The sequence below is a fragment of the Equus caballus genome, chromosome 8, assembly GCF_041296265.1.
Source record: "Equus caballus isolate H_3958 breed thoroughbred chromosome 8, TB-T2T, whole genome shotgun sequence".
Lineage (NCBI taxonomy): Eukaryota > Metazoa > Chordata > Mammalia > Perissodactyla > Equidae > Equus > Equus caballus.
Genome location: NC_091691.1, coordinates 99,006,813 through 99,023,511, shown reverse-complemented (window position 1 = coordinate 99,023,511; position 16,699 = coordinate 99,006,813). Strand labels below are relative to the sequence as shown.

Below are 16,699 nucleotides of genomic sequence, written 5' to 3'. Positions count from 1 at the left end.
GCCTGAGATTTCAAAAGCAATCTAGTGATGTGATTTGGGAAGAGTTGCTCAAATTATTAAGTAAAATGTAAAGCAGTTCTTTCCACTATGTGTCTGTGGTGGAGTGAAACTTTGAGATTTAGTATTTATATAATAGTTTGAACTCTTGATGCGATACATACGGAAATCTATGTTTTATACTCATTTATACATTTGTAACCATAAAAGGCTATGAGATCCCTATGCCCAGCCTTCTGGTGTGGATGAGATTACTAGCCACACAAGCGGCTGCCTGCTTGGTTAACATTCCCCGCCGTGGCCCGCGCTCTCTGCCCGCTCATGGCTTGGTAGTTCTCACTTAGCTCAGTGCTGGCTCATCACCCTCCGTGTCAGGCATCCCCTGGAGCCGTCAGAGGATGAGTGTTTGGTGAGGCAGGATGGGGTGCTTATTTTGTATAGTTAGCTTCATGAAATAATAAAGTTTTACCTTTGTGGGCATTTAGATAGCAGATCCTGGCAAGTGCTCAGAAATAGCTGACCCTGGGACATGCAGTCAGTCCATCTTCTCTGAAGACACATAGGACAATACTCAAAAGAATGAAGATAATTTTAATTTTGACACAGATGAGAGTTCTTGCTGTGAAAGGGCGTAGAAAATCACACCGTGGCGTGCATACAGCTCCCGTCTCCATGGTCCCACTCTTACCTACCTCCAGTCTCCTGGCCCCTGCCGTCCGCAGCAGCTGGCCTGCGAGGCCCTGGGGTGGCCCTCCTTCTTGGTTCTAAAATGAGTGTGTATGAAGAACGGCCTGGAAACGTGTGTCAGCCTTGCCTCGTCCCATATGCTACAGGGGGCGCAGTGACGGTTTCTCTGTTGGGGTGCTGCTCTGTGGCCTGTCCGTTGGGTGAGTCGGGATAACCCCGTCCAGGAGTCCATACTAGAATGAAGAACCAGCCGTAGAAATGGTTTCCATTTCATTAGCTATTTCCTATACACAACCTCAAGTTGTTATTCCTGGTTTTCCAACTGGAAGCCCTGTGAGGGTAGCTAACTGCATTGCTAGAGCAGAGCAGCGTGTCGGGCACAGGACGGATGTGCACACCTTCCGTGTTGAAGGAAGGGATGTTACCCCAGGCTGGGTTAAACTGGATGAGGAAGTTTTCCATATTAGGCATCGGTGGCCCTGGGGCTAGAACTCAGACCTCCAGACTTGAGTGCGGAGGTGACCGAGATCAAGGACCACCTGCTTAGATGGGATATGGTACTGAAACCCCTGCAGCATGCCTGTATTTTAACTTTGAAAGGTACTACTTTGAAGCCAAGGTAAAAATACCTACTGATAAACAATTTCACGCCTGTTACTAAAATATCTTAAGTTAAACGTTAGATCGTTAAATTGGATACATTTTCAAAGAGTTGGACATTTGAAGGTAGTGTAATGCTGGCCGTAACGTAACCCCCAAAGTCTAGTGCATATGGATACATTATTAAATCAGAATTCACCTGTGCCAAATAATTCAAGTTTATCATTGACTTAAAGCCCTCTGAAAATAGTAATGAACAGACTGAAACGTAAGATGCTTTAAGACCTATGGATGAAGCTGTGTTTCAAAAGAAATGGGCATGGTTGTATCGACGAATTTTTAAAGCGAGTTCCTGGTGTGTATGTTTTGCTAGTAGATACCTGTTGTTCAAAAGCAGATGCCTCTTCAGTTCCATTTCTGAAATCCAGGGACCACACACGTCGAGCCCGGCAGGAGGGCCAGGGTGATAAATTGTGAGCAGGTGCCATCTAGCGGTGGTGTCGGCACACGGCGCGTCCCGAAGCGCGGCAGCTGCTGGCAGTGGAAGGCCGTGTCTTCCTCCCACACTGCAGCAGCCCGCGTGTGTTATGAAATGGCCTTTGTTCTGCAAGGCAGACACGTGCCTGGTTTTAAATCTGAAGACTAGACTCATAAATAATCCCGACTTTTTTAAGGGATCATTATAATTTCTTTGTAAGTACACAGAATTTGGGTTTTGTATTTTTGGATAATTAAGCAGCAGGAAAAACTTTTTAACCATGTAAATGCTAGGTTGTGTACGTAGTAACCGTTTTTATGTTGGAGATTGTGTTAACTTCTCTTCCGAAATCTTCCCTGTTCTTGAGCTCTTAAAACACTTCTTGTGAAAGAAAAGACACAGGTGGTTTAAGCTAAGTGCTGCTTTGTAATGCATGGTGAGCAATTCGAGAGATTCCTTAAGAAAAGCAAGGTATCCGGTCCAAAACAGCCTCCATGGGCTGACTTTCCTTCTCTTGGGCTTACTTCCTTAATGACGTTTAAAATCTAAAAGTATTCTTTTCAACGGTTACTTCCACTGGTCTTTATAAGGTTCGGTTTCCTTTCTTTTTACCGGTGTAAAATGGAAATGTTCATTGCTATTCAGATTATGGTTTGTCCGGTTTTGTTGGATGATTTTTTATTTTTACATTGATTTGCGTTTTTTTTCAAATGGGCAAGTTATAGTTTGCTGTTAGAATTTGGGGGCGAAGGAGAGTGTATCACATGCACGGTAGCCACGAAAATGGGCTTGAATTCGATTCTTTTTCGTGTGGATTTGATTTTAAAACGACAGCAACATGCTGAGCGCCGTGGTTATGGTGGCGTTGGTGGGAAGCAGTGGTTAAAGCTGGGTGTCTGGAGTGCAGTGACGTCTTACGTACGGAGGACAGACTGCTGTTTAGTACCTGAAAGCTGGGGGTGGAAGCCTGAGCTGTTTGATTAACCTTTAAAGTGTTGATTTTATATGCACCGAATAGGAAAGTTTCTGAAAAAATTTTTTCCCCTGATTTTAAGCTTTAAATTTTCTTGTGTAACATGGCTAATTTGTTGAGTCAGAAATCCTGCATTTAATTGGTAACTGTTTTTCTTCAGAAATCAAAACATGGCTTCCAAAGTGATAAGATATTTACATTTTTTTTCCATTAACGCAAATAAGTTACAGTTCTGCAAGAAATGAAAACTTGTGTACTCTACTCAGTCCTACAGAAAAAGTAGCACGAGCAACTTAAGAAACAGAACGTGTTCATTTATAAAAAATTTAAAATATCAGCATTCAGCTGTCATGCGTTGTTCCAGTCCCATAAGTCTCCTTATCGTTTGGACTTCTTTATTCGGATTATTTTTGTAGTTCACACTGCATGCGTAAGTGAGAGAGCTTTAAAACACTTCTTTAAAAGAAACTTTTCTGACCAGAGGGCTAACTTGTCCTTGATAGATACTGGATGGCTAGAAGCATTTTTTATTATTCGTGTGGAAACCAAAGGCTGTGCTTTTTAGGCCCAGCACAACGAGTCCCACTGGGACTTTTGCTGCGAGGCGGGGGGAGTCCTGGACTGGCAGTGTCCGACCCCTCCTTGTGTGCTGGCACCCCTGCGTACTCATGCCGTCCCTCAAGTGGTTAACGTGCCTTCCTGCGTCCCTCTCTACCCGACCCACACGCTAATTCTGTCTCTGCCTCTTGGCTGTGTTCCTTTATTTTTGCAGAACGAGGATTTCCAGGCTGAACCAGCCCGTGGCAGTATTTTTCATCATTTTCTTTGCTTCGCTTGCACAGAAAGCTTAAATTGGGTTGTTAATTGAAAACTCCCTTGGATATTGCAGCTGAACTTTTTAAGTATTTTCTACATCGTACCCCAAACATCTTAGGATGATAATGCCCCTGCACCTCATTTTGAGCTGAATGATAGATCTTCAGCACGTTTCATTGAGAATCAGTGTTTCTGTTTCGATTCTTTTCGCTCAAGTATCTTTCCAGGGACTCTTTGTCCCTGACACCTGGGCAGTTTCTCTGTTAATTTCTTGCGTTTCAGTTGTCTTAGTAGCTCCCAAGTTTCCACTAAATCTTGACGCCCAATTGCTCTCATTTCCCTCGAAATACCCTGCCCTTATTCTGCCCTGTATCTTTTTTAGTTACCAGTTGCCCCTTTTAAAGACAGGTTAAAAATTATAAGAGAAGGATCTTCTGAGAAATGTTATTCAAAAACTGGGACGGCCTCGCTGTCGCGTCAGGGTTTTGGTAACTGGTAATATTTGTTATAAAAGTTACTAGAGACTCACAAATAGTAAAATTCACTGCTGAGATCTCAGTTATTTTAATACAGAAGTTCTTAGTTGTGAGAATACTTTAGGCTTCAAGTACTTGGGATGCTTTATCTTTGGAGGAGGGTTGTTGTACAGGCCACAGAAGGCCCAGTCCCTTCTGTATAACTTGGGTTTGGGCTGTTTTCTCTCTCATTCCCCACCCACCACACACTTGAGTGGAAATTGGTTGGGTAGATCTTTCTTTTTCAACAACGAGGAGCAAGTAGGACCGGGCAGGAAGACCATCTCGTAATTCCAGCCGCGGGGGATGGGAGAGCCACTTACCTGGCCGTGCAGTCTGCTGGCAACCCTGAGCACCGGCGGCCGTCTGAAGTCGTCACTACAAGTGCCACGTCTGGATTTCAGTTAAGAGAGTGGGGCTGCTGTGGGATCGCGTGCTCAGCTTGGGTGCGGATGGCCTTCTGGGTCCGGAGCAGGGTCCCCAGAGAAGGCATGCTGTCCCGCTTCAGTCACAGCCTTGTGCACCTCCGTGGCTGTGGCAGGAGGAGCTGGGCAGCCGCGAGGTGGCCTCTGTGACAGTCTGGGCCTTGGAAGGTGGGCGGGCCTCCCTCCCCATATGCAGCCGCCTGACCAGGGTGGATCAGTCATTTGCAAAGTGCTGTATCTTACCATCATTTTGAGTTTTCTTTCGTCACAGTGGGCTTGTGCATCCTATTTTTGAGAGAAAGTTCCTCTTTTAGAATTGCACACCCTGAAGTCGTTCGGGGTCCAGTATGAAAAGTTCTGGAAACTTGCTGTACACGTAAGACTCAGTGCTTTACCTTAAGGGCATCCAGCCCACGGAAAGTTCAGTTTAAAGAAAGGTCAAAGGTCTCCCGTGGCATCTGATTCTCCTCCAGAAGTTACTCAGCAGGGTCATGTGGAACAGAATGGTCCTCGACACCCTCCTGCGACAGCGGCGCGGACCCTGTGGGCCTGAGCACATCTCCATCCTGCAGATCACCTACGGGTGCAGTGTGTCTGCGTGGGGCCCGTGCCTGAGTTGGGAAATGAAGGATAAAATTGTATTTTCTTTTCCAGATTCAGTGCACCTTCATTACAAAATCTTGTATATTTTTTGAAAGACATAGTCTCCGGGAATACCAGAGACTGGGCTGTTGGTCAGCTCAGTGGTTTGCCTTAACAGATCAAGTATTGATTTGGTTGGTTATCAATGTGCCATTTCATGGCCCAGTTGCTGATCCTGGTAGAATGCATGGTAGATGCAGCCTGAGTTATGTTGTGGCCCCTGATAAAAGGTCGTCAGAGCTGTGGGAACTTGGCAGCAGAAAGAAGGCCTTAGTCACAGGAAGTCCTCAGTTTTTAGCGAGCTCTAGACAAAGGATGTTGTCCCAGCCAGACGTTTCTTCATGGAGTCTGAGCAGGTGTCTGATTTCATTCCTGGACCAAGGGATTCCAGAGGGCGGGCCCCCTTAGAACTCGCCAGGTCTGAGTGAAGCTGGACTCTTAGCACTGGAAACAGTGAAGAAATCACCAGGCCGAGGCTGGGCCCCGAGTGTGGGTCCCCCGCTCCCGTCACTGGTGATTTACTGCATTGCTGTGTTTCTGGGGACCCGCCCCAGCACGGCACTAGGGAGGTACCGAGGTCAGTAGCTTTGCTCTGTCCTGCTAGGACCCCTTGCACCCGAGACTGCCTGCACATATGCTATTCTTCATCTCTGCAAGCCCTTAAGTACTTGCTGAATTAACTAATTCACGTGGCACTTGATGCTTTTTAGGGTACTTTCATATTCACTCTCTCTGTACATACGAATCTTGGACGTTAAGTGACGACTTCATTCATTCATTCAATATTTGTTATGGAACATCTGCCATGTGCCAGATGTGCTAGGTGCTGGCGCTAAAGCAGTGAATAGAAGGTGTTTGCCGTTTGTAGATCAGATCCTTCTGGGGAGAAGCAGAGAATAAACAAATACATATATACAATGCTGGGGAAGAGAAATGCCAGGAATACAGAACAGAGTAAGTAGGGTGGGAGTGTGCATGGGGGCTGTTATTTTATATAGGGGTGTGGGACACGCTCCTTCATGAGGGAGTGAAGACTTTTGACTTCCTGGGAGCAGAGTGTTTCAGAGGAAACAGCAGGTGCAAAGGCCCTGAGGCTGGGTTGTGACTGACATGTGCGGAGCACACTCCTGGGTTAGTGGGAATGCTGGACCAGGGCAGAAATTTCCTAGGTCGAACTTTTGTTCCATTGCAACCATTAAGGTGCCATGCAGGCTTTTTCAGTGACTTTATTCCATAATTTGTAAAATATTCTTGCCATGTGACCATGTGACTAGATGCTCATTCATGTGTTTAGTTAAAGCAGAGGAGTTTAAAAGGGAGGGGTCAGTGTTTGAAACACACAAACTTAGAGTATAGTCTTAGTTCCCTCAAGTTGTGCGTTGTTCGGTTTGAGGAGAGCGTGGCCGGTGGAGGACGGCCGGCGTGGATCAGCACTCTGTCCAGGCACCTTCTCTTCTGCACCTGCCCCCTCTGAGGCTCTCTCTGGGCTGGGACCCTTCAGGGCCCTCCCATGCTTCCACCCCCCTGCCCCCGTGAGTGTTATCTTGCCTCACCCGGGGCATAGTTTTAACCCAGGACTGCCACTTCCTGGGCGGAGAGTTCTGCTCGCACCCAGAACCCTGTTGATGAGGAATTCGGAACCGATGGGCACGTGCCACTTGTCTTACAGCTTCGTCTCATCTGGGAACAGGAGGTCTGTGTCCTGCGTGTCCCTCCTTCCGCCCTTTTCTGTCCAATCTCATCTTCTTGGGGACAAAGAACAGAGGGTGAGCCTCACCCTTGGGGCCACCCCCTGCCCTGTGGAGGTGGTGTCATATCTGAGTCCTCAGCTGACTTTCTGCGTTAGAATAGAATGCATTTTGGCGCACTTACACTGAAAGCTGAGAGCTGACGGATCTGTGAGCTGGGGAGGAGGATGTCGTGTTGCTGACGGACACTGTCGCTCTCCCTCTGTGGTTTCTGTGCAGACACACTCGACTGTGGCCCCGTGCTCGCGTACGCTTTCTTGCCTCCGATGGGCCTGTGCCCCCTCCTCCTCCTGAGTCCTTCTGTTGGGATCACGGCCGTCAGGGCCAGCTCAGGTGCACCTCCCCAGGGTGAGGGGCCGAGGCCAGAGTGGACATAGTGCCACGTTGCTGTCTGGTCTCGTCTGACCGCCTGGCCACCTGCTGAAGTCTCGCTCTGTTTTGCTTTCTTGTGACACGGATCCCATGGGTCTGTTAGTGGCCCAGGAACCTGCAGTTTAAAAGGTCGCCTGGGCGATTCTGATGTGAGTTGTGTTTGGGGACAACTGCCCTAACTTCAGCCTCCCAACTGTGGCTCCCTAAGGAATTTCCCAGCATGCACGTTTCTCATGGCTGCACACCTTAGCAGAAGAATCTTCAGTTCTCAGGCCCCCGGTGGTCTGTGTGGTTAGACCAGATCGCCAGCAGAGTGAGCAGCAGAGAGCCGCCCCGTGGACAGATGCTACCTTCCTGGGACACTCGTGTCCCTGGGTGGCGTGCCCTGGCAGCCTCCCTTTGAACCATTTTTCTAAAATGCAGAGCTCTTCATGGCGTTGCCTCTCTTCGCTTCAAAAGCTGCACAGCGCTCCCCAGCTCCACTGAGGAAGCCGAGTTCCCTGCATGACCTCAGGGCTCCCAGGGACCCTGGCCCACCCCGGCCAGTCTGTTCTCCCCATCCCTTTCCAGCTGTGGATGCAGCAGATAGGTGCAGCGGGCTCGACAGCAAGGCCTGGGGCTCAGAGAGACATGTTGGGGTCCAGGCCCTACCACCCACCAACCCCAGCTGCTTTCGATAAACTGCTTTCTGCCTCAGTTTCTTTATCTGCAAAATGGGGATTGCAGCATTTACCTCCTCCATGTGATGCGAGAGGCAGATGACGAATGCCGAGGACTTAGCGTGCCTCCTGGGCTGTGTCAGTGAAGAGCTGTCGCCGGCTCATGGAGGGGAACTGCCGACATGTGTCTCGTGCCTGCTGCAGAGCAGGAACTCGTTCCCTCGGGGAGCCTCAGGGCCAGGCTCTGTGTGACGCCAGCCTGAGACTGAGCCAGGCGGTGCCGGCCCAGGATCTCGCCCGGTCTGCGGTGACCTGGCTTCTCCCCATCGTGTCCTGGCCCTGCCAGCTTGCAGCTCTGCAGTCCCATTCCCTGAGGGTAACGGGGCTGGCAGGCGCTGAAGGACTTGCCTGGCCACCAGCAGGTCCCAGGACACAAGCGGCCTGACTCTGGTGTCAACACGGGTGATACAGAGCAGCGATGTGGCATGCTGCGGGACACACAAACCCGCTCCTGTGTCCCCTTGGATTCCATTAGAGACCTTTGTGGCTCATGATCTCCTGCAAGCTTTGCTTGTGTTCATCCCAGAATTGGTCATCTGTGTTCACAACCTGGCCCTGGGGGGAGACAGTGGGGAGACCGGTCAATCTGTTGATGACGGGGGAAGTCATCTAAGAAAATCTTCCCATGTGCCCCCCACGTGGAGCTGTCACAGTGGCTCTGGGTTTAGCAGAAGGGGTCTGTCAAGGCTGTTTGAGGGGAAGGCCCACAGTAAGATCCAGGTGTTCATGGTTTGTGCTTGGTGGGTTGCATTAGCGAGAAGTTCCTGTTTTGTTTTTTGTTTTTTGTTTTAACCAAAAGAGTAGGCAGCTATAGACATAAGAGAGGCACCCGGCCATCGTCCTATAATAAACAAGCTGGTCTGAACTGTGCTCGCTCATTGTCGAGTATGAGGTGATGTAAGGTAACTGAGGATTGGAAAGGTGGCTATTCTTACCGAGCGCCTTTTCCCCAAACTGAAAACCACGTCCTCCTGCACATTCCAAGGTTCTGTGGAGCGATTGCTGTGTATGAGCTCCTCAGAGAGAAATAATAGGGTATTTTTAAAGTTATAAATTAAGCAATGACAAAGCATGTTTTTTTTTTTTTGCTGAGGAATGTTAGCCCTGTGCCCATCTTCCTCTACTTTGTATGTGGGACGCCTGCCACAGCGTGACTGCCGGTGAGTGGTGTAGGTCCCTGCCCGGGAACCGAACCTGGGCTGCTGAAGTGGAGCGCGCCAGACTTAACAACTAGACCGCAGGGCCAGCCCCAACAAAGCATTTTTTTTTAAAAAGAAGTGTTTCCCCCTCAATCACTCAAACATAGTGTGCACAGTCCACTAAAGCAGAGTGCATTGAGCAGGAATGATGACACTGAAGAGGCCTGTGAACCCAGCGCTTCCCTTCTGTTGGCAGTTACTGGGTCGCTTCTGTGCACGATCCTGAGAACCTGAGGCTGGAGGAAGGATGGAGCCCAGGAAGGTCGCCCCACATGGTTCCCGCCAGCTGACTTCCAGTTGCTTCTTCACCTGCCGGGAGGGGCTTCCTCGTGCTGTGGCAGCGAGCTCTCTGCACTGGCCGCACTGGCCACACGTCACACCCGGTTCCCGATGACTCCCAGTTGTTTGTCCTGTGTTGACTCCCAAGTCTTGGCCACAGTCAGAATTACCTAGAGGTTTTCTAGAAAAAACCAATGTGTGGACCCCTTCTTTGAATGGTCCTTGGTTCTTGGTCTAGGCACCAGCCTTGTGAATTTCTTACTGGTGATGGTTCATGTTCTTTCCCCACGAATCTAGTGTACAGCCAGCACGCTGCCCTTGACGAACTAGTGATTCATGCATTCGTTCATTCAGTACCTACTGAGGGGATGTCAAAGCTTGCGGCAGTCCAGCCACGGCCTTCTTTTTTGGGTGCAACAGTCCAGGTTCCTGCGGTCATTCTTCATATACTTGTTTCCGGAAACCTCCCTGCGTAGGCCTGGTCTGCACACACCCGGCTCATCTTTTGTCTCCTTAGCGTGTGCTTCAGAGCCGAGATGGGCTACACGTGCGCTGGTCTGTGCTGGTCCTTCTCTGCCTGTGGCTGAGGATGCTTTCCTTGATCTAAAGCCCTGGGCCGTGACAACTCACACTGAGCTTGTGGTCCCCTAGGAGCCTGGAGTCCTTTTCACAGCTCAGCTCTTAGCCAGATCTTTCACTTGCTGCACTTGCTGTTTTTCCTTATGGGATTTTGTCGTCTTAGTTTTGGGCCTTTGTTCCGTCTTGTTGAAAACTTTTGAATCTCTGTGCATTCAGTGAAGGTTTTGGCTGTCCCTCCTAGCTGAGCGTCGCCGAGCCGCACTTCTTCATCTAGGCCATGGATGAAAGCAATGGAGGGGCTGTGGGGGCCCAGACGCTGTGGATCGTCTGCAGAACTTCCTCCCTGTTGATCCAGGCTGGGCACCCAGTCACGCCGTCCACCTCAGCGTTCTAACCCCGCCACGTTGGGGCTCGTCCCCCAGACTGTCGGGGGGGCCAGTCCCTGCGTTGCCTGTCCCTTGGATGACCAGCGTGGTAAACCTCTCGACAGGAAGTCATGCCGTACACCGGAGGGCTCTTACAGTGCTGTTGGTTTTTTTTTTTCTTGGCCAAACCTGGAGTAAAATATTTGAAACTCTTCCTACTTTATATACCCGACTACCAAGGGTCACAGAATTTGTCTAATCTGCTTTCTCAGCAGGGCAAATTGCAAAATATGTTTTGATCTGTGTTAAAATTTCTACTGACTACTTCGTTTGCTATTCAGTGTGGTTTAAGTCCCACAAATGTGGGTACAGTGTCGAAAAGTGAAGTTAGGTATTTAAGAATCCTTCGACGACAGGGGTGCTAGACTGCCCTCAGGTGTGGCCGCAGACGGGCCGCGTGTCGTCGGGCCGCGTGTCGTCTCTCCACGTTGTTAGCACGCTGGAGGGCCTGAAAGAGAAACGCGCTTTTCACCCACGCGTTTGACCTGAGCTTATGAACTGAGATGAGCGGGGAGCTTCCTGCCCCAACATCGTGATGTCCCGAGTCCTCGGGTGGCCCTGTCCTCGCTGGCAGCAGGCCCCTGCAGGCAGCCAGGGAGCGGGGTCCGGGTGGGAATCCAGCATCACAGGCTCTACGTGCCCTGGGCCTTTTTTTCTCCTTCGTCCTGTGGAAAGAAGGGTGTGGATGTTATCCTGGCTTATTTGTGAACTGAGTTACAGTTCCTGGAATTGTGTAATAAAATATTTAAGATGCTTGGCTGCGTAAGTAAAATGTCACGTGTGGGTGTGAAAGTGTCGGTTGTAGAGACAACACTGGAAAATATTAAAAAGTTGAGCTCTCTGAATTCATCTGTTAGAAAGGAAATTACAGTGATAAAGAGTTGAGACATTCTAAACCAAATGAAGTCAATGCAAGACCTGTAGAGCGGCTGTGAGTTAAGGGACCTCTTCGCGGTGGTTCTGTTAAAGCCATTTTTGGGGTTGGGAGAGAAAAGTTGTATTCCCAAGATGCCTTGGAATTAAGATAGCTTCCCTGAATTTCTTAGAGTCCAATGATGCATCTCAGGCTTTCTTCCCTGCATAATTTTCATAGCTTGAAACTTTTGCCTTTTCTTAACCTTTAACTCAGTGCCATCCCTCCGCCCCTCCCTTGTCAGCCGGGAGTTTAATCAGATGTCCCCAGTGGATGCAGTGTTGACAGTTACCTGTCCTCCACTCCCTTGTCCCTTCCTGTTACTGTAGAGGAGGGCCTCCTGTTTCTTTACAGGAAGTCTGGTGACATTGACTGGACTGCAGAGGGGTCCACAGCTCCAGCAAGCTTGCCGCCTCCAGCGTTCCCGCGGCAGCCTGCCCTGCGTGTCACAAGGCCCTGGCAGAGCCCGAGCCCTGGACGGGACCTGCCAGCGCTCTGTGGAAACCCAGGGAGGCTGGGTGGCCGGGACCCTTTACATTTATGGGATTAGAGAAGTTCTGTCCATTACTTATAAATAATGACCGTTATGAAGCACAATCAAAGGAGGGAGAGAGAGGGGAAGAATCCTTGTTTCCAACATGTAGGAGGAGAAGCTGGACAAGGAAACGCTCTTGCTTAGAGAACATGGGAAGCAGCGTTTCAGGCAGGATGTTGACTGTTCGAGTGCCCGTTTCGTGGAAATGGAACTAGGGAGAAAGAGAGGTGGGAGGGGGCTGGCGGTCTGCGCGGCATCCCAGGGCCCCCCGGGAACGCCAGGTCCCTTCTTGTGCACAGGGGGCCGTGCAGAGAAGGGTGGTGCACCGCCCCTGGGGAGCCCTGGGTCCAGCGCTGGGTTAGCCGTCCTGTCACAGGGTCCCCTCATCGTAGCCAGGATAGGACCCAGGTCCACTGGCTCCCATGCCGGCTCTGTGACCTGGGCCCCACTTCATCCCTCTGAGTAGCCGCCACACGCAAGCTTGCTTTCGGGTTATGTGTCTTAATCGAGGGGGGAAAAGAAAAGTGGCCCGAAGATGCACTAAGAACAGAGTGCTTTAAAAATGGATGCAAAAATCGAAACAAGACTGCGCAGCGAAACCCAGGTAAGTTGTAAAAGTGAAAGGGGAACACTTAAAGATGGTTAAAATGGTAAATTTTTGTTAGAATAAAGAAATTAAAAAAGAGAAAGTGAAAGGGGAGTAATTTTTTTCACCAAGTACCTGGAATAACTGTATTTCTGTGTGAGTTTCAGGGGTGATGTGTGTGTGTATATGTTTAAGATGTTGCCTTGGATTTGAAACCAAGTCCCCACCTCCACTCCCTCCCTCGGGCTGTGGGAGTCCTCACGTGACGTGCTCCTGTGTGTGTGCAAGGTGGCCAGGCACCCCCAGATGGGGACCGATGTCATGTCCGCTAAAACTTGATCAGTGTTGGAATTTTAACCATTTCCAGGGAGGTCCTATTTAGAAAGATACACAGGAATTTAAGGTGTGTGTGGGTCATGTACGTTATCCAAAAAAGACTGTGTTGTGTGTGTGTGCACGTGTGTGTGATGGCGTTTACTCTGTCGTGTAGACATGCGTTGCATGCATGTGGCTCGTGACTGGTGCGTGCTTCCCAGAGGACTGCGTGGGCCTTTACGTTCTTCTTGAGGAGCCTGCTGTAGCATATGGGTTGTTACCGAAACCGAAGTGGGTACCCTTCCGGCGAGTTAAATCAGACTCTCCACCAGGAGTAGTTGTCTCACAAAGTAAAGTATATTCGCAGCAAATAGGAGACCACACGGAATCATTTCTGGAGTCACAGCTCTCTCGAACAAAGGGAAGCAGGGACGTTTGTTTGGGATGGGGAATGATATTCAAAAGGGAGAGGTGGGTATCCTCTTGCGCAGGCTCAGTGGGAAACATGCTTCCACACACACTGCAGGGGATGGGAATAAGGCCTAAGCTCCTCCTGGAGAGAGCTTAGCATTAAAACTAAGGCAGAGGTCACAGGCATGGCTCTCTGATGAGGCCTGGTCTGGTTCAGGGAGGTTGGTGAGGGCATTTCCTTAACATAACAAAAGGAGAAAAACAATTTGGAAAAACGGTTAAATGCTTCCAAACCCAGCCTCGAGTTCCCTGGGGCAGCTAAGCGGGTGACAGGGTCAGCAGCTGGACAGTGTCGATGCAAATAATCCATAACCAATCTATAAATGAAAATTTGGGGGAGTTTATTCTGAGCTAAAATCTGAGGACCATGGCCTGGGGCCTTTCTCCCCGAAGGAAGAAAGGGCACCAAAGAAGTGAGTTGTACAGAGTGGTTATATACCCCCAAAGAGGATGTTTCACATATTGAAATGTCCCTTTTTACAATAGTTGCGAGACTGCTCTGTTAGCACAGCGATTGATGGACACAGCAGGTAGCTTGCTGTCTGGGTGAACGCAGCAGGGTGGCAGGTCTGTTGTCTCGAGCTGGGTGGTCACAGGTGAGCTGGACGGTCAAAGGTGAGCACGGCAATCAGTTCCTAGCCTAAGGAAAGATGCTTATCCTTAAGGAAATGCCAATGTCGGGGGAAGTTACACCTTTATCTTAAGGCCATTTGTTCTTGCCATAGGAAATGTTTAAAGGGGATATACAATGCGTGCTCAACAGCCATGGTCAGGCCCTTTTGGAAAAGACAAGGGCCCAATTAGATTTACACCAAATGGCTTCCTCATGTACTCCAGTATATCCTATTGCTTGCCATTTGTATTTGTCAACAGCACAACTGAGACTCCCTGTGGGTCCAGTGACTTGTGGGCCTTTCTGAGCCTGTTTTCTGACCTCTAGATGCCTCCTCTTGGCCTTGTGGCCAAGATGAAATGCAGTTGTCTAGGTGAAACCATGTAATGCTCCGCACTCGTAGCTGTCTTTTACTTCTGTGAGTCTAGGAATGTGTTCCCGGCACGCTGCTCCAGTCGGAGCTGTGTGTTCATGGAGCACGGTGACCTCTGAGAACCGCGTCCCGGCAGAACCTCGGCTTGTTGCTGCAGAACCGGTGGAGGAATGAGGGGACAGCTGTGCTGGCTGCCGTCTGCAGGAGGAGTATGTGTGGAGGGGGGAGGCCTGTTTTGCGATGGTGGAACTTAGTTCGCTGGGAAGTCCACCTTGTGGATGAAATGCGCTCATGAATAAAGTCGGAGATGGCACCAAAGACCCCAGGAACAGAGACACTGGGTCCTGCTCCCCTTGCGACCTCTGGGGAGCCACTTCATCTCAGCCTGCTCTGACCTGGACTTACTGAAGCTGGATGGTGTTAAGTGACCGCACTGTGCAGTCCACTCAGCTGAGCAGGTTTATTCCAGTGGCTTCCGTGCTGCTGGGTCCCCTTCTGCAGCCGTGGGGAGGACCTGAGATGGGGAGGCAGTGGGCGGGCCGGCCGGGCGGGCCTCCTCTGAGCAGACCTGGTGTCTGCTCTTGAAGTTCAAGTTCACCACACCTGTTAACCGAGGACCCTGGGTTAGCAAAGCCTCCAGGGCCTGAGAGCTGCGGGCTCCTGGTTGCAAGAAGCACTGGTCCCCAGCTTGCCCTCCTCTCGCCCTTGTTTTGGTCTCAAAGGATCTCTATTCCCCAATCTCAGTTGTCCTCCCGCAGTTAGAAGCCCGCTGGCAAACAGTCTCTTTTCTTGTTACCCTTCCCTCATTTCCTCTGATAACAGCTTTGCCCCGCCCCCCGTCGATGACTCTGATAGCTTTGTGCTCTGTCATTTGCTTTGATTTCTGACTTAGTGTCTTGGTCAGAGGAACTGGACGTTCTCTTGGGATGTTTTATTACCCTTTTCAGGAGCATAGCGTTCGAGCACTTTGACAGATGTGCTTTGAGAACCCCACAGATGTGCCGTGTCAGGTTACAGCAGCCTCATTGTTTCGACGTAGGAATTCTACTGATCGTCTTTGGCGTGTGTTTTCATAAATCCATATTCCTTTAATACAGGGAAAACTCGGTCCCCCAGCCGCAGGCGTTAGTCTGTTTGAAAATTTGCAAGTGCATTTGACATACTGAGCATTGTTCTGAATTAGACAAAGGCCCAACGTTCCCCTGGGTTCAGTTCCTGGGGAAATGCCCTTTTGTCCGTGGCGCTCTCCACAGCTGCCTAGGTTGCTTTCTGAGCAACATCAGGTACCGCATGTGACAGACGGACAGACCTGACTTCACTTAGATGTTAGCTTTTCTGGGCCAGCAGGAGTCATAAAATTTATCCCTCCTTTGTCTTATCTCCACCAATTCTGCTGATCACTTACAAACTGGTAATATTTTGTATGTGGACATAATCATTTAAAACTGCTTACGGGTGGCTCCCTAACTTCCTCCTAATTGAAAAGGAGCGTGGGTCACTGTCCTGCTTCAGATCTGTGGAAAATGCCCTCTGTGCAGGACGCTTTCATGCCTTTGTGAAGATCCCGTTGGAATAGATTTTTTACCAGCTTGGTGTGGTTCCTAAGTCTTAACTCCAAAAATGCGTAAACAGATACCTATGTTCCACTGGGGTATTAAAATCTCTAAAAAAACGTTACTTAAAACCCGCCAGCATTGGGCCTTCCCATAAGGGGACACCTGACGTGTTCCTCCATCTCCGCTGTGACACGGCTGTAATGGGATGAGACCTCTAGGGCGTATCGATGATGAAGCATCCACGCCCTGTGGTTCTGGAAGGTTTACGATATCCACACACATTTGTGCACCTTCTAGATTTTGACTTCTAGATTTAGTTAAACCCAAGGTCATCAATGCAGACTTAAAACGGGATTGTTGTTAGGTCGTGTCAAATCCACTTGAGTTGTGGTCTAGGCCGACTGCAGGAGCTCTGGAACCTCCGCTCGGAAGGTCACGCGGCCCGGACATGGTGTTTCACCCGAGTGAAGCATCTGCTCGGGAAGAGACGGGTGCGGGTCAGCAGAGCCTTCCTGTGGGGGCGCTCCGGGCACAGGCCTCCTGTCCTGCACAGGCGCTCCGGGCCGGCCCCTCCAGCTGCGGAGAGCCGGGGCCCATCCAGGGCGCTCTGCTCTCGGGCCCCCTGTACGGGCAGGTGCATGGATAGCCTGACCCCACCCTCCCTCTGGTGGCTCCAGGGGAGACTTTCGGTGTCAGGCTTTAGACTCGAACGTTGCACCTCACAGGGAGGAGCACAGGGGCCCCTTCTGGATCAGGCTGAAGTCCCCTGCAGCCCAGCAGTGTCTGAGGGATCCCGGGGTAGGGTCAGCTCTGTCCCGTCCTGCCTCCGTGACCAGGGGCTGTGTCTGAGCCTCTGGGAGTCTTCCTCCCTTAGAGGGTTGGG

The 16,699-nt window shown here is 50.2% G+C and overlaps 1 protein-coding gene across 7 annotated transcripts in view; it reads left to right on the top strand.

Moving 5' to 3' along the window:
* The window catches only part of ZNF516 (zinc finger protein 516), a 120,425-nt gene that overhangs the window by 84,018 nt on the left and 19,708 nt on the right, over nt 1-16,699 (top strand). The gene's annotated exons all lie outside the window — the stretch shown is intronic.